Genomic DNA, 15,113 nt, shown 5'->3' with positions numbered 1-15,113 from the left:
AACATTGACATAAAATTATTATTTAAACTATAGACTTTATAAAGAAGCAGAAGATATTAATAAGATGTGGCAAGAATACACAGAAGCACTATACAAAGAAGATCTTTATAACCCAGCTAACCACAATGGTGTAATCACTCACCTAGAGCCAAACATCTTGGAATGCAAAGTCAAGTGGGTCTTAGAAACCATTACTATGAACAAAGATAGTGGAGGTGATGGAATTCCAGTTGAATTATTTCAGATCCTAAAAGATGATGCTGTGAAAGTGCTGCACTCAATATGCCAGTAAATTTGGAAAACTCAGCTGTGGCCACAGGACTGGAAAAGGTCAGTTTTCATTCCAATCCCAAAGAAAGGCAATGCCAAAGAATGCTCAAACTACCACACAACTGCATGCATCTCACACACTAGCAAAGTAATGTTCAAAATTCTCCAAGCCAGGCTTCAACAGTACATGAACTGTGAACTTCCAGATGTTCAAGCTGGATTTAGAAAAGACAGAGGAACCAGAGATCAAATTGCCAACATCCGTTGGATCATCAAGAAAGCAAGAGAGTTCCAGAAAAACATTTGCTACTGCTGCTAAATCACTTCAGTCGTGTCCGACTCTGTGCAACCCCATAAACGGCAGCCCACCAGGCTCCTCTGTCCCTGGGATTCTCCAGGCAAGAACACTGGAGTGGGTTGCCATTTCCTTCTCCAATGCATCAAAGTGAAAAGTGAAAGTGAAGTCGCCCAGTCGTGTCTGACTCTTAGCTTTTGCTTTATTGATTATGCCAAAGGCTTTGATTGTGGATCACAACAAATTGTGGAAAATTCTTCAAGAGAGGGGAATACCAGACAACCTGACTGCCTCCTGAGAAATCTGTATGCAGATCAAGGAGCAACAGTTAGAACTGGGCATGGAACAACAGACTGGTTCTAAATCGGGATAGGAGTATGTCAAGGCTGTAATTTGTCACCCTGCTTACCTAATTTATATGCAGAGTATATTATGCGAAATGCCAGGCTGGATGAAGCACAAGCTGGAATCAAGTTTGCTGGGAGAAATATCAATAACCTCAGATACGCAGATGACACCACCCTTATAGTAGAAAGCAAAGAAAAACTAAAGAGCCTCTTGATGAAAGTGAAAGAGTAGAGTGAAAATATTGGCTTAAAGCTCAACATTCAGAAAACTAAGATCATGGCATCCAGTCCCATCACTTCACGGCAAATAGATGGGGAAACAGTGGAAACAGTGAGAGACTTAGTTTTCTTGGGTTCCAAAATCACTGTAGATGGTGACTTCAGCCATGAAATGAAAAGACACTTTCTCTTTGAAAGAAAAGCTATGATCAACCTGGTGAGCATATTAAGAAGCAGAGACATTACTTTGCCAACAAAGGTCCATCTAGTCAAAACTATGTTTTTTCTACTAGTCATGTATGGATGTGAGAGCTAAACTATAAATAAAGCTGAGTGTTGAAGAATTTATGCTTTTGAACTGTGGTGTAGGATAAGACTCTTGAGAGTCTCTTGGACTGCAAGAAGATCCAATCAGTCAATCCTAAAGGAAATCAGTCCTGAATATTCATTGGAAGGACTGATGCTGAAGCTAAAGCTCCAATACTTTGGACACTGGATGTGAAGAACTGACTCATTGGTAAAGATCCTGATGCTGGGAAACATTGAAGGCAGGAGGAGAAGGGGATGACAGAGGATGAGATGGTTGGATGGCATCACTGACTCATTGGACATGAGTTTCAGCAAGCTTCGGGAGTTGGTGATGGACAGGGAGGCCTGGAGTGCTGCAGTCCATGGGGTCACAGAGTCGGAAAGGACTGATCAACTGAACTGAACCGAACTGATAGACTTTATTTATACTTTGCAACTTTTTTGAATAATGTCTTTTTCTTTTCTATTTCAGAATCTAATCCATAAGAAGACATTATTGCATTTGGCCATCAAGTCTCCTTAGTCTTCTCCAATGTTTATAGTTTCTCAGTCTTTCTTTGTGTTTTTGCAACCTGACACATTGAAACTTTACACAGGTATTATATAGTATGTATTTCCATTTGTAGTCACCTGATATGTTCACATGTGTGCTGGAGTGATAGAATTTATGGAATAATACCACAGAAGTGAGGTGCCAGTCACATCTCATCACATCAAAAAGGATGTGATATCAGTATGACTTATTACTGGTGATACTAACCTTGACCTCAGTTATTACCTGTCAGCTGTCTCCACTGTAAACAAACTTATCTCCTTTCCACACTCTGATAGCTAGAAAGAAGTCATTAAGACCAGTCCACGTTTAAATAGGGGGAATTAACTCCACTTATTGGATAGAGGCATATTGTGGATACACAATTTAAATCTTCTTGGATAGAGGCATATTGTAGATACACATTAAAACCATCAGAATAATTAATAACCATTTTAATACTTTGAAACTATACAAATGTTCTGTTTCTCCTTAAAGTTTAGTTTTCTAAATTTAGAATTCATTAGTGGATCTTGCCAACAGTATTTATTACAGTGGTATTTTAAAGGTGATTTTCTATTTCCCACATTCCATGTACATTTATTATTTAGAATTCTTCTGTAAGAAAGATCTATTCTTTCTTCCAGTTTATACATTTAATCACTTATTTAAATTAGCATTGACATTATTTATTTTCTACTTTGAATTATAATCCAATACCACATTGTTTATTTTGTTGCCCATATTTTTTCAACTTTGGTCTTTGGAACTTTTTCAGGCTGGCATTACATACCTTTTTTCAAGTTCCTCCTTAATTTTTGGCATAAGATGCCCCAGGCTCAGTATATGTTTTCAAAGATATGTACAGTCCATTTCTCTAAGAAACCTTAATTCATTTTATTGGAGCATGATAATTAGGAATTCAGATCTGGGCTCTGACTCTGCTCACTGTTACTGTAATGTCACTGCTTTGAGGTCCTCTCAGTGGACAGAACTAGAATATATTTATGTACATTATATATATATATATACATATGCATATATTGTATGCATGGTAATGGTGGTTTAGTCACTAATTTGTGTCCTATTTTTGCAACCCCATGGACTGTAGCCCACCAGACTCTTCTGTCCATGGAATTTCTCAGGCAAGAATATTGGAATGGGTTGCCATTTCCTTCTCCAGTATCAATGCATATGTACATACTAATACTATTGCCCCTCAATATCTATGGGGATTTGTTTCCAGAACCCTTCAAAGATACCCAAATCCATACATACTTGAATTCCTTCATAAAAAGTCATAGTATTTGCATATAAACTACATCTTCCCATATACTTTAAATGATCTCTAGATTGTTAATATATGATACAATGTAAATGCTTTGCAAATAGTAGTAAATGCAATGCAAATGCTATATAAATATTAACGGTTGCCCATGTGTGGCAAATTCAAGTTTTGCTTTTGGTACTTTCTGGAATTTTTTTAAAAATGTTTTTGATCTGAAGATGATTGAATCAACAGTTGTGGAATTCACGGATATGGAGGATCAACTGTAAGTTTTTGTATACAGGTAAGTGTACATATACATTAAAATAAATGAGGTATTGGGGCAATGTTTTTTAATTAAAAATTTTATTTTGAGATCACCATAAATTAATAATATATCGTTTTGAGAAATAGTACAAATATGCCTTTACGACTTGTACTCAGTTTTATTTAATGTTAGCCTCTTGAAAAACTATAGCATAATATTATAACCATGATATTGACATCAATCCAGTCAAGATATAGAATATATTTATTACAAGTATCATTCAGGTTGTCCTTTTACAGTAACACTCTTTTCCCTATTGCTCTCCTCCACTAGTCAATGCTGGCAGCCACAATATCATCTTCATTTCTGTGATGTTATTCTAGAATGTTATATAGGTGGAATAATACAGTGTATCATTTTGAGATTGGCTTTCTTACATCCACAACAATTCCCGGAGAGTCATTTAATATTTAGTTTCTGTTCTGAGTTTTCTGTTTTATGGACATACCACAGATTGCTTAACCATTTGCCCAGCTAAGTTCATCTGGGTTGATTTTAGTTTTTAGCAAGTAAGAGTAAAGCTAGGATTTTGTGTAAATATAAGTTTACATTTCTCTGGGATTAATATTCAAGAGAGAAGTTGCTGCGTTAATAGTTGCTGCATATTTAACTGTCCAAGAAACTATCAAACTTCAACAAAGTGGCTGCATCACTTTACATTCCCACCAGCAATATATTAGTGCTCTATTAATAGTTTCTGCATTCATTTTAGGATTTAGTATTACCACTAAGTTTTACATTATTCTGATACGTGTGTGGCAATAGTTCATTGTGGTTATAATCTGTATTTCATATGCTCCTTTGTCACCTGGACAGTCTTTTTGATAAAATCCCAATTGATGGTTTTTGTCCATTTTAAAATTGAATTCTTTGTTATGTTCTGTTGACTTTTTGAGAATTCTTTTTATAATTTAAATACTGGTCTTTTGTCAAATATGTGGCCTTCAAATATTTTCTCCCTGTCTCTCTTCTATTTCATTCTCTTAACTAGGTCTTTTCCTGGGGAGAAATCTTTAATTTTGATGAGGTCCACTTCTTTTTTCTTTTATGGATCATGTGGCTCAGATGGTAAAGAATCTGCCTGCAATGCAAGAGACCTGGGTTCAGTCCCTGGGTCAGGTAGATCTGTTGGAGAAGGAAATGGCTACCCACTCCAGGATTCTTCTAGAGAATTCTATGGACACAAGAGCCTGGCAGGCTACAGTCCATGGAGTCACAAAGAGTCAGACATGACGGAATGACTAACACTTTCACACTTTCACTTTTGGTATTAAGTCTAATAACTCTGCCTAGCCATAGATGTTGATGATTTTCTCCTATTTTAAAAAATTTTGCTTTATGTGTATGATTGAAGGCAGGAGGCGAAGGGGATGACAGAGAATGAGATGGTTGGATGGCATCACTGACTAAGTGGACATGAGTTTGAGCAAATTCTGGAAGATGATGAAGGACAAGGAAGTCTGATGTGCTGCAGTCCATGAGGTCGCAGAGTTAGACACGACTTTGTGACTGAATGACAACAACAAAAGCCTATTCTCTAATTTGAGTGAATTTTCTTATAGGTATGAGGTCTAAGTTTTTTTTAATTTTTTTGTTTGTTTGCTTGCTTTTGTTTTTTCTCTCATGGATATCCAATTTCTCCAACAGCATTTGTTGAATGACTGTCTTTTCTTCATTGATTTCTTATGCACATTTGTCAAATAAAACAAACAAAACCACAGATATTTTGTGTTCTTTACTCAGTTCCATTGACTTATGTGCCTAATTCTGCCTCAATAATACACAAACTTGATTACTAAAGCTATATTAGTGCTGAGATTGGATAGGTTGATACTCCCACTTTTCTGTTTTGTTCACAATTTTTTTTTTAGTTATTCAAGTCTGTATTTTTTATTTTTTAGTATTATTCTACTTTATGGACATACCACAATTTACTTATTCATATTTTGTTGGTCTTCTCAGTGGTTTCTAGTTTTGAGACATTATAAATAAAACTGGCATAAATATGTAAGTTTTGTCTGTGCATATGTTTATAATTAGCTTGGATAAATACTAAGAAGTGGAATTTCTAGGTTGCATGATGAATGCTGAGATAAGCATTAGGGTGCATGCATATTTTTGAATTAGTGTTTTCTTTCTACTTAAAAAAAAAAACTTTATTTTACATTGGATCATTGCCAATTAACTATGGTGTGATAGTTTCAGGTGGACAGCAAAGGGACTCAGCCATACATATATATGTATCCATTCTTACCCATTCTTTCTTCCCATCCAAGCTACCACATAACATTGAGCACAGTTCCATGTGCTATACAGAAGGGCATTGTTGATTATCCATTTTAAATGCAGCAGTGTGCACATGTTGATCCCAAATTCCCTAACTATCCCTTTCCCCCATTCTTCCCCCATGACGACCATAATTTTGTTTTCCAAGTCTGTGAGTTTGGTTCTGTTTGTAGATAAGTTGGTTCATATCATTTCTTTTTTTAGATTCCACATATAAAGGATGTCATATGGACTTGAAATACTTTTGCATTTATTCATACTATCTTCAATTTCTTATCATTTTCCTAGCACATGTCTTTTACCTCTTTGGTTAAATTTATTTCTAAGTGTTTTATTCTGTTTAATGCAACTGTAAATGAAATTGTTTTCTTGATTTCTCTTTTCTCTCTCTCTTTTTTAAAATTGAAGTATAGTTGCTTTACACTATTGTGTTAATTTCTGCAGTACAACAAAGTGAACCAACTCTATGTATACATATATCCCCTTCCTCTGGCACCACACTCCCCACTCCCCCACCTAAGTCATCACAGAGCACTGAGCTGAGCTCCCTGTACTATACAGCAGGTTTCTACTACCTAGTTTACACATGGTAATGTATATATGTCAAACCCAATCTCCCAGTTCATCCCACCCCTCCCCCACCATGTCCACTAGTTTGTTCTCTATGTTTGCATTTCTATTCCTGCCCTACAAAAAGATCGTCTATACCATTTTTCTAGATTCCATATATACACATTAATATATAATATTTGCTTTTCTCTTTCTCACTTACTTCACCAACACTTCTTGATTTCTGATAGGTCACAATTAGTGTACAGAAATTGGAGGATTTATGTATATTAATTTTTGTGTCCTACAGCTTTACTGAATTCATGTATTAGCTCTAATAGCTTGTGGGGATCTTTAGGGTTTTCTGTGTATAGTATCTGGAGAAGGCAATGGCATCCCATTCCAATACTCTTGCCTGGAAAATCCCGTGGACGGAGGAGCCTAGTAGGCTCCAGTCCATGGGGTCGCTAAGAGTCGGGCACGACTGAGTGACTTCACTTTCACTTTTCACTTTCATGCATTGGAGAAGGAAATAGCAACCCACTCCAGCGTTCTTGCCTGGAGAATCCCAGGGACAGAGGAGCCTGATGGGCTGCCGTCTATGGGGTCGCATAGAGTTGGATACGACTGAAGCGACTTAACAACAGCAGCAGCAGTATATAGTATCATGTCATCTTCAATTAGTGACAGTTTTACTTCTTCCTTTCCAATTTGGAGGTCTTCTTTTTATTATCTGATTTGCTGTGGCTAGAACATCCAATATTATATTAAATAGATGTGGCAAAAGTGGGCACCCTTGTCTTCTTCCTGATCTTAGAAGCTTTTTGCTTTTCACCATTAAGTATGGTGTTGGCTGTACACTTGTCATCAGATCAGATCAGTCGCTCAGTCGTGTCCGACTCTTTGCGACCCCATGAATCACAGCACGCCAGGCCTCCCTGTCCATCACCAACTCCCGGAGTTCACTAAAACTCACATCCATCGAGTCGGTGATGCCATCCAGCCATCTCATCCTCTGTCGTCCCCTTCTCCTCCTCCTCCTTATCCCTCCCAGCATCGGAGTCTTTTCCAATGAGTCAACTCTTTGCATGAGGTGGCCAAAATACTGGAGTTTCAGCTTTAGCATCAGTCCTTGCAAAGAACACCCAGGACTGATCTCCTTTAGAATGGACTGGTTGGATCTCCTTGCAGTCCAAGGGACTCTCAAGAGTCCTCTCCAACACCACAGTTCAAAAGCATCAATTCTTCGGCACTCAGCCTTCTTCACAGTCCAACTCTCACATCCATACATGACCACAGGAAAAACCATAGCCTTGACTAGACGAACCTTTGTTGGCAAAGTAATGTCTCTGGTTTTGAATATGCTATCTAGGTTGGTCATAACTTTCCTTCCAAGGAGTAAACGCTTTTAATTTCATGGTTGCAGTCACCATCTGTAGTGATTTTGGAGCCCAGAAAAATAAAGTCCGACACTGTTGCCACTGTTTCCCCATCTATTTCCCATGAAGTGATGGGACCAGATGCCATGAAACTAAGCCATGCCCGTGGGGCAACCCAAGATGGGCGGGTCATGGTGGAGAGATCTGACAGAATGTGGTCCACTGGAGAAGGGAATGGCAAGCCACTTCAGTATTCTTGCCTTGAGAACCCCATGAACACTTGTCATAAATAGTATTTATTACATTGAAATGTTTCCTGTACACACACTTTGATGAGAAATTTTATCATGAATTGATCTTGAATTTTTTCAAATGTTTTCTCCTTCTATTGAAATTATCATGTAATTGTTATTTTTTATTTTTTAATGTGCTGTATCACATTGATTGATTTGTGAATATTGAAATATTTGCATCCCCACAATAAACCCCACTTCAGCATGATATATGATCCTTCAAATGCATTATTGAATTTTATTTGCTAATGTTTTGTTGAATAGTTTGCATCTATGTTCATCAGTGATATTGGTCTATACTTTTATTTTTCTATAGTTCCTTTGTCTGATTTTGGTATCAGGGTTATGCTGGCCTCAACAATGAGTTTGAAAGTGTTCCTTTTCAATTTTGGGGGTGTAGTTTGTGAAGGTTCTTAGCTTCTTTTAAGGTTTGGTTGAATTTCCCTGTGAAGCTATCTGGTCCCGGACTTTTGTTCATTCTGAAGATTTTCTGACATTTTATCCTGGAGGTTTAATAGTTTTAGCTTTAAATTTTTATATAAGAACCTTAAAAAGTAAATATCATATATGCCATGAGGTAGTGTGTAAAAGTTTTTTTTTTTTTCTTTCATATGGGTATCCCATAGTCAAAGCACAAATTTTCTGAAAAGTATAATTTCTTCCCACTGAATTGCCTTGAAGCTTTTGTTAGACAGTCATGATCCAATGAGCTGTATCTATTGATACACAAAAGTCCCACTGTCTTTAGATGTAGTTTTATAGTATTAAAAATTCTTGATATCAAATAGTATAATCCTTCAATCCTCCTTTTTAAGATGGTTTTGAATTGTCATATAAGTTTGAGTAAAAACTTGCCAGTTTTGACAGAAAACTTGTTAGAATTTTAATTGAGTTGCAATTCTGAATACACATGCTGAGTATAGAACTTCTTTCGAGTATTAACAATTTTCAGGGAATAGCATTCCTTCATCATTATTATGTTAGTTAAAGATTTTTTTTTAAAGATACTTTTCATTAAGTTGTAAAATTCCTTTCTATTCTAAGTGCTCTGACAGTTTTTATCATGAATTGACATTGATTACATATATGTGTGTGTGTGTGTGTATATATATATATAATGCAGGTTTTCTTCTTATTCTGTTTATGTGTGGAATTAAAATTATCGATTTTCAACGATTAAATCAACCTTGTATTCTTTGAACAAACTCAAGTTTGTCATGATATATCATGAAATAAATTCACTAATATTTTAAAGAATGTTTGTTTGTATGCCTATAAGATTGTTTTACTTCAATTATTTTGCTTTTGATGTCAGAGTAATAAGTTCCTCATAAAATAAATTTGCAAGAATTTTCTCTTTTACTGTTTTTCAAAGTTTTTTTGTAGAAGTGAATTTCTTCCTTTAACGTTTGGAATAAATTATAAGTGAAATTATCTGGGTCTATATTTTCTTTACAGATGTCTTTATCTTTACATGTGGTAGTCTAGTCAGTACATCATGTCCTGCTCTTGCGACCCCATGGACTGTAGCCTGCTAGACTCCTCTGTCCATGGGATTTTCCAGGCAAGAATACTGGAGTGGGTTTCCATTTCATTTAAGGAAATGGCAGGATATTTTACCAGCTGAGCCACAAGGGAAGCCCAAGAATACTGGACTGTGTAGCCTATGCCTTCTCCAGGGGATCTTCCCAACCCAGGAATTGAACTGGGGTCTCCTGCATTGCAGGTGGATTCTTTAGCAACTGAGCTAACAGGGAAGGCCTATCTTTACATATTTCTATTTAAAATATGTCTATTCAAATTTTCTGTTTCATACTTCTGTAAGTAATTTTTTTCAGGATATGTGACTTATCTGTATTGTTAAATTTGTTGACATAAAGTTATTAATAAAATAATATCTACCTAATATTATTTATTTATTTATTTTTACTTTACAATATTGTATTGGTTTTGCCATACATCAACATACATCCACCACGGGTGTACACGTGTTCCCTATCCTGAACCCCCCTCCCACCTCCCTCCCCATACCATCCCTCTGGGTTATCCCAGTGTACCAGCCCCAAGTTTCCTGTATCCTGCATCGAACCTGGACTGGCGATTTGTTTCTTATATGATATTATACATGTTTCAATGCCATTCTCCCAAATCATCCCCCCCACCCCACCACAGAGTCCAAAAGACTGTTCCATACATCTGTGTCTCCTTTGCTGTCTTGCATACAGGATTGTCATTACCATCTTTCTAAATTCCATATATATGCGTTAGTATACTGTATTGGTGTTTTTCTTTCTGCCTTACTTCGCTCTGTATAATAGGCTCCAGTTTCATCCACCTCATTAGAACTGATTCAAAAGTATTCTTTTTAATGGCTGAGTAATACTCCATTGTGTATATGTACCACTGCTTTCTTATCCATTCATCTGCTGATGGACACCTAGGTTGCTTCCATGTCCTTTGATATCCAGTGATGCACTGAACATTGGGGTGCATGTGTCTCTTTCAATTCTGGTTTCCTCGGTGTGTATGTCCAGCAGTGGGATTGCTGGGTCGTATGACAGTTCTATTTCCAGTTTTTTTAAGGAATCTCCACACTGTTCTCCATAGTGGCTGTACTAGTTTGCATTCCCACCAAGAGTGTAAGAGCGATCCCTTTTCTCCACATCCTCTCCAGCATTTGGATCGCAGCCATTATGACTGGCGTGAAATGATACCTCATTGTGGTTTTGATTTGCATTTCTCTGATAATGAGTGATGTTGAGCATCTTTTCATGTGTTTGTTAGCCATCTGTATGTCTTCTTTGGAGAAATGTCTACTTAGTTCTTTGGCCCACTTTTTGATTGGGTCGTTTATTTTTCTGGAATGGAGCTGCAGGTGTTGCTTGTATATTTTTGAGATTAGTTGTCAGTTGCTTCATTTGCTATTATTTTCTCCCATTCTGAAGGCTGTCTTTTCACTTTGCTTATAGTTTCTTTTGTTGTGCATAAGCTTATAATTTTAATTAGATTCCATTTGCTTATTTTTGCTTTTATTTCCAATATTCTGGGAGGTGTGTCATAGAGGATCCTGCTGTGGTGTATGTCGGAGAGTGTTTTGCCTATGTTTTCCTCTAAGAGTTTTATAGTTTCTGGTCTTATGTTTAGATCTTTAATCCATTTTGAGTTTATTTTTGTGTATGGTGTTAGAAAGTGCTCTAGTTTCATTCTTTTACAAGTGGTTGACCAGTTTTCCCAGCACCACTTGTTAAAGAGATTGTGTTTAATCCATTGTATATTCTTGCCTTCTTTGTCAAAGATAAGGTGTCCATATGTGCATGGGTTTGTCTCTGGGCTTTCTATTTTGTTCCATTAATCTATATTTCTGTCTTTGTGCCAGTACCATACTGTCTTGATGACTGTGACTTTGTAGTAGAGCCTGAAATCAGGCAGGTTGATTCCTCCAGTTCCATTCTTCTTTCTCAAGATTGCTTCAGCTATTCGAGGTTTTTTGTATTTCCATACAAATTGTGAAATTATTTGTTCTAGCTCTGTGAAAAATACCGTTGGTAGCTTGATAGGGATTGCGTTGAATCTATAGATTGCTTTGGGTAGTAAACTCATTTTCACTACATTGATTCTTCAGATCCATGAACATGGTATATTTCTCCATCTATTAGTGTCCTCTTTGATTTCTTTCATCAGTGTTTTATAGTTTTCTATATATAAGTCTTTTGTTTCTTTAGGTAGATATATTCCTAAATATTTTATTCTTTTCTTTGCAATGGTGAATGGAATTGTTTCCTTAATTTCTCTATTTTCTCATTATTAGTGTATAGGAATGCAAGGGATTTCTGTGTGTTGATTTTATATCCTGCAACTTTACTATATTCATTGATCAGCTCTCGTAATTTTCTGGTGGAGTCTTTAGTGTTTTCTATGTAGAGGATCATGTCATCTGCAAATAGTGAGAGTTTTACTTCTTCTTTTCCAATTTGGATTCCTTTTATTTCTTTTTCTGCTCTGATGCTGTGGCCAAAAACTTCCAAAACTATGTTGAAGAGTAGTGGTGAGAGTGGGCACCCTTGTCTTGTTCCTGACTTTAGGGGAAATGTTTTCAATTTTTCACCATTGAGGATAATGTTTGCTGTGGGTTTGTCATATATAGCTTTTATTATGTTGAGGTATGTTCCTTCTATTCCTGCTTTCTGGAGAGTTTTTATCATAAATCGATGTTGAATTTTGTCAAAGGCTTTCTCTGCATCTATTGAGATAATCATATGGCTTTTATTTTTCAATTTGTTAATGCGGTGTATTACATTGATTGATTTGCAGATATTGAAGAATCCTTGCATCCCTGGGATAAAGCCCACTTGGTCATGGTGTATGATCTTTTTAATGTGTTGTTGGATTCTGATTGCTAGAATTTTATTCAGTATTTTTGTTTCTATGTTCATCAGTGATATTGGCCTGTAGTTTTCTTTTTTTGTGTGGCGTCTTTGTCAGGTTTTGGTATTAGGGTGATGGTGGTCTCATAGAATGAGTTTGGAAGTTTACCTTCCTCTGCAATTTTCTGGAAGAGTTTGAGTAGGATAGGTGTCAGCTCTTCTCTAAATTTTTGGTAGAATTCAGCTGTGAAGCCGTCTGGACCTGGGCTTTTATTAGCTGGAAGATTTCTGATTACAGTTTCAATTTCCGTGCTTGGGATGGGTCTGTTAACATTTTCTATTTCTTCCTGGTTCAGTTTTGGAAAGTTGTACTTTTCTAAGAATTTGTCCATTTCTTCCACGTTGTCCATTTTATTGGCATATAATTATTGATAGTAGTCTCTTATGATCCTTTGTATTTCTGTGTTATCTGTTGTCATCTCTCCATTTTCATTTCTAATTTTATTGATTTGTTTTTTGTCCTTTTGTTTCCTGATGAGTCTGGCTAATGGTTTGTCAATTTTATTTGTCCTTTCAAAGAACCAGCTTTTGGCTTTGTTGATTTTTGCTATGGTCTCCTTTGTTTCTTTTGCGTTTATTTCTGCTCTAATTTTTAAGATTTCTTTCCTTCTACTAACCCTGGGGTTCTTCATTTCTTCCTTTTCTAGTTGCTTTAGGTGTAGAGTTAGGTTATTTATTTGACTTTGTTCTTGTTTCTTTAGGTATGCCTGTATTGCTATGAACTTTCCCCTTAGCACTGCTTTTACCATGTCCCACAGGTTTTGGGTTGTTGTGTTTTCATTTTCACTCGTTTCTATGCAAATTTTGATTTCTTTTTTGATTTCTTCTGTGATTTGTTGGTTATTCAGCCTCTGCACGTTGGAATTTTTTAATATTTTTTCTTCTGTAATTGAGATCTAATCTTACTGCACTGTGGTCAGAAAAGATGCTTGGAATGATTTCAATTTTTTTGAATTTACCAAGACTAGATTTATGGCCCAGGATGTGATCTATCCTGGAGAAGGTTCCATGTGCACTTGAGAAAAAGGTGAAATTCATTGTTTTGGGGTGAAATGTCCTATAGATACCAATTAGGTCTACCTGGTCGATTGTATCATTTAAAGTTTGTGTTTCCTTGTTAATTTTCTGTTTAGTTGATCTATCCATAGGTGTGAGTGGGGTATTAAAGTCCCCCACTATTATTGTGTTATTGTTAATTTCCCCTTTCATACTTGTTAGCATTTGCCTTACATATTGGGATGCTCCATGTTGGATGCATATACACTTATAATTGCTGTATCTTCTTCTTGGATTGATCCTTTGATCATTATGTAGTGTCCTTCTTTGTCTCTTTTTACAGCCTTTGTTTTAAAGTCTATTTTATCTGATATGAGTATTGCTACTCCTGCTTTCGTTTGATCTCTATTTGCATGGAATATCTTTTTCCAGCCCTTCACTTTCAGTCTGTATGTCCCCTGTTTTGAGGTGGGTCTCTTGTAGACAACATATATAGGGGTCTTGCTTTTTTCTCCATTCAGCCAGTCTTTGTCTTTTGGTTGGGGCATTCAACTCATTTACATTTAAGGTAATTATTGATATGTGTGATCCCATTGCCATTTACTTTATTGTTTTGGGTTCGAGTTTATACACCATTTGTGTGTCTCCTGCCTAGAGAATATCCTTTAGCATTTGTTGGAGAGCTGGTTTGGTGGTGCTGAATTCTCTCAGCTTCTGCTTGTCTTTAAAGCTTTTGATTTCTCCTTCATATTTGAATGAGATCCTTGCTGGGTACAGTAATCTGGGCTGTAGGTTATTTTCTTTCATCACTTTAAGTATGTCTTGCCATTCCCTCCTAGCCCAAAGAGTTTCTATTGAAAGATCAGTTGTTATCCTTATGGGAATCCCCTTGTGTGTTATTTGTTGTTTTTCCTTTGCTGCTTTTAATATTTGTTCTTTGTGTTTTATCTTTGTTAATTTGATTAATATATGTCTTGGGGTGTTTTGCCTTGGGTTTATCCTGGTTGGGACTCTCTGGGTTTCTTGGACTTGGGTGATTATTTTCTTCCCCATTTTAGGGAAGTTTTCCACTATTATCTCCTCAAGTATTTTCTCATGGTCTTTCTTTTTGTCTTCTTCTTCTGGGACTCCTATGATTCGAATGTTGTGGCATTTAATATTGTCCTGGAGGTCTCTGAGATTGTCCTCATTTCTTTTAATTCGTTTTTCTTTTATCCTCTCTGATTCATTTTATTTCTACCATTCTATATTCTATTTCACTAATCCTACCTTCTGCCTCCGTTATTCTACTATTTTTTGCCTCCAGAATATTTTTGATCTGATTTATTGCATTATTCATTATATATTGACTCTTTTTTATTTCTTCTAGGTCCTTGTTAAACCTTTCTTGCATTTTTCAATCCTTGTCTCCAGGCTATTTATCTGTGTTTCCATTTTCATTTCAAGATTTTGGATCATTTTCACTATTATTATTTGGAATTCTTTATCAGGTAGATTCCCTATCTCTTCCTCTTTTGTTTGGTTTGATGGGTATTTATCCTGTTCCTTTACCTTCTGGGTATTTCTCTGTGTCTTCATCTTGTTTATATTGCTGAGTTTGGGTGGCCTTTCTGTATTCT

Source organism: Bos taurus, chromosome 2, assembly GCF_002263795.3.
Source record: "Bos taurus isolate L1 Dominette 01449 registration number 42190680 breed Hereford chromosome 2, ARS-UCD2.0, whole genome shotgun sequence".
NCBI lineage: Eukaryota > Metazoa > Chordata > Mammalia > Artiodactyla > Bovidae > Bos > Bos taurus.
Note: the sequence above shows the minus strand (reverse complement) of the source record.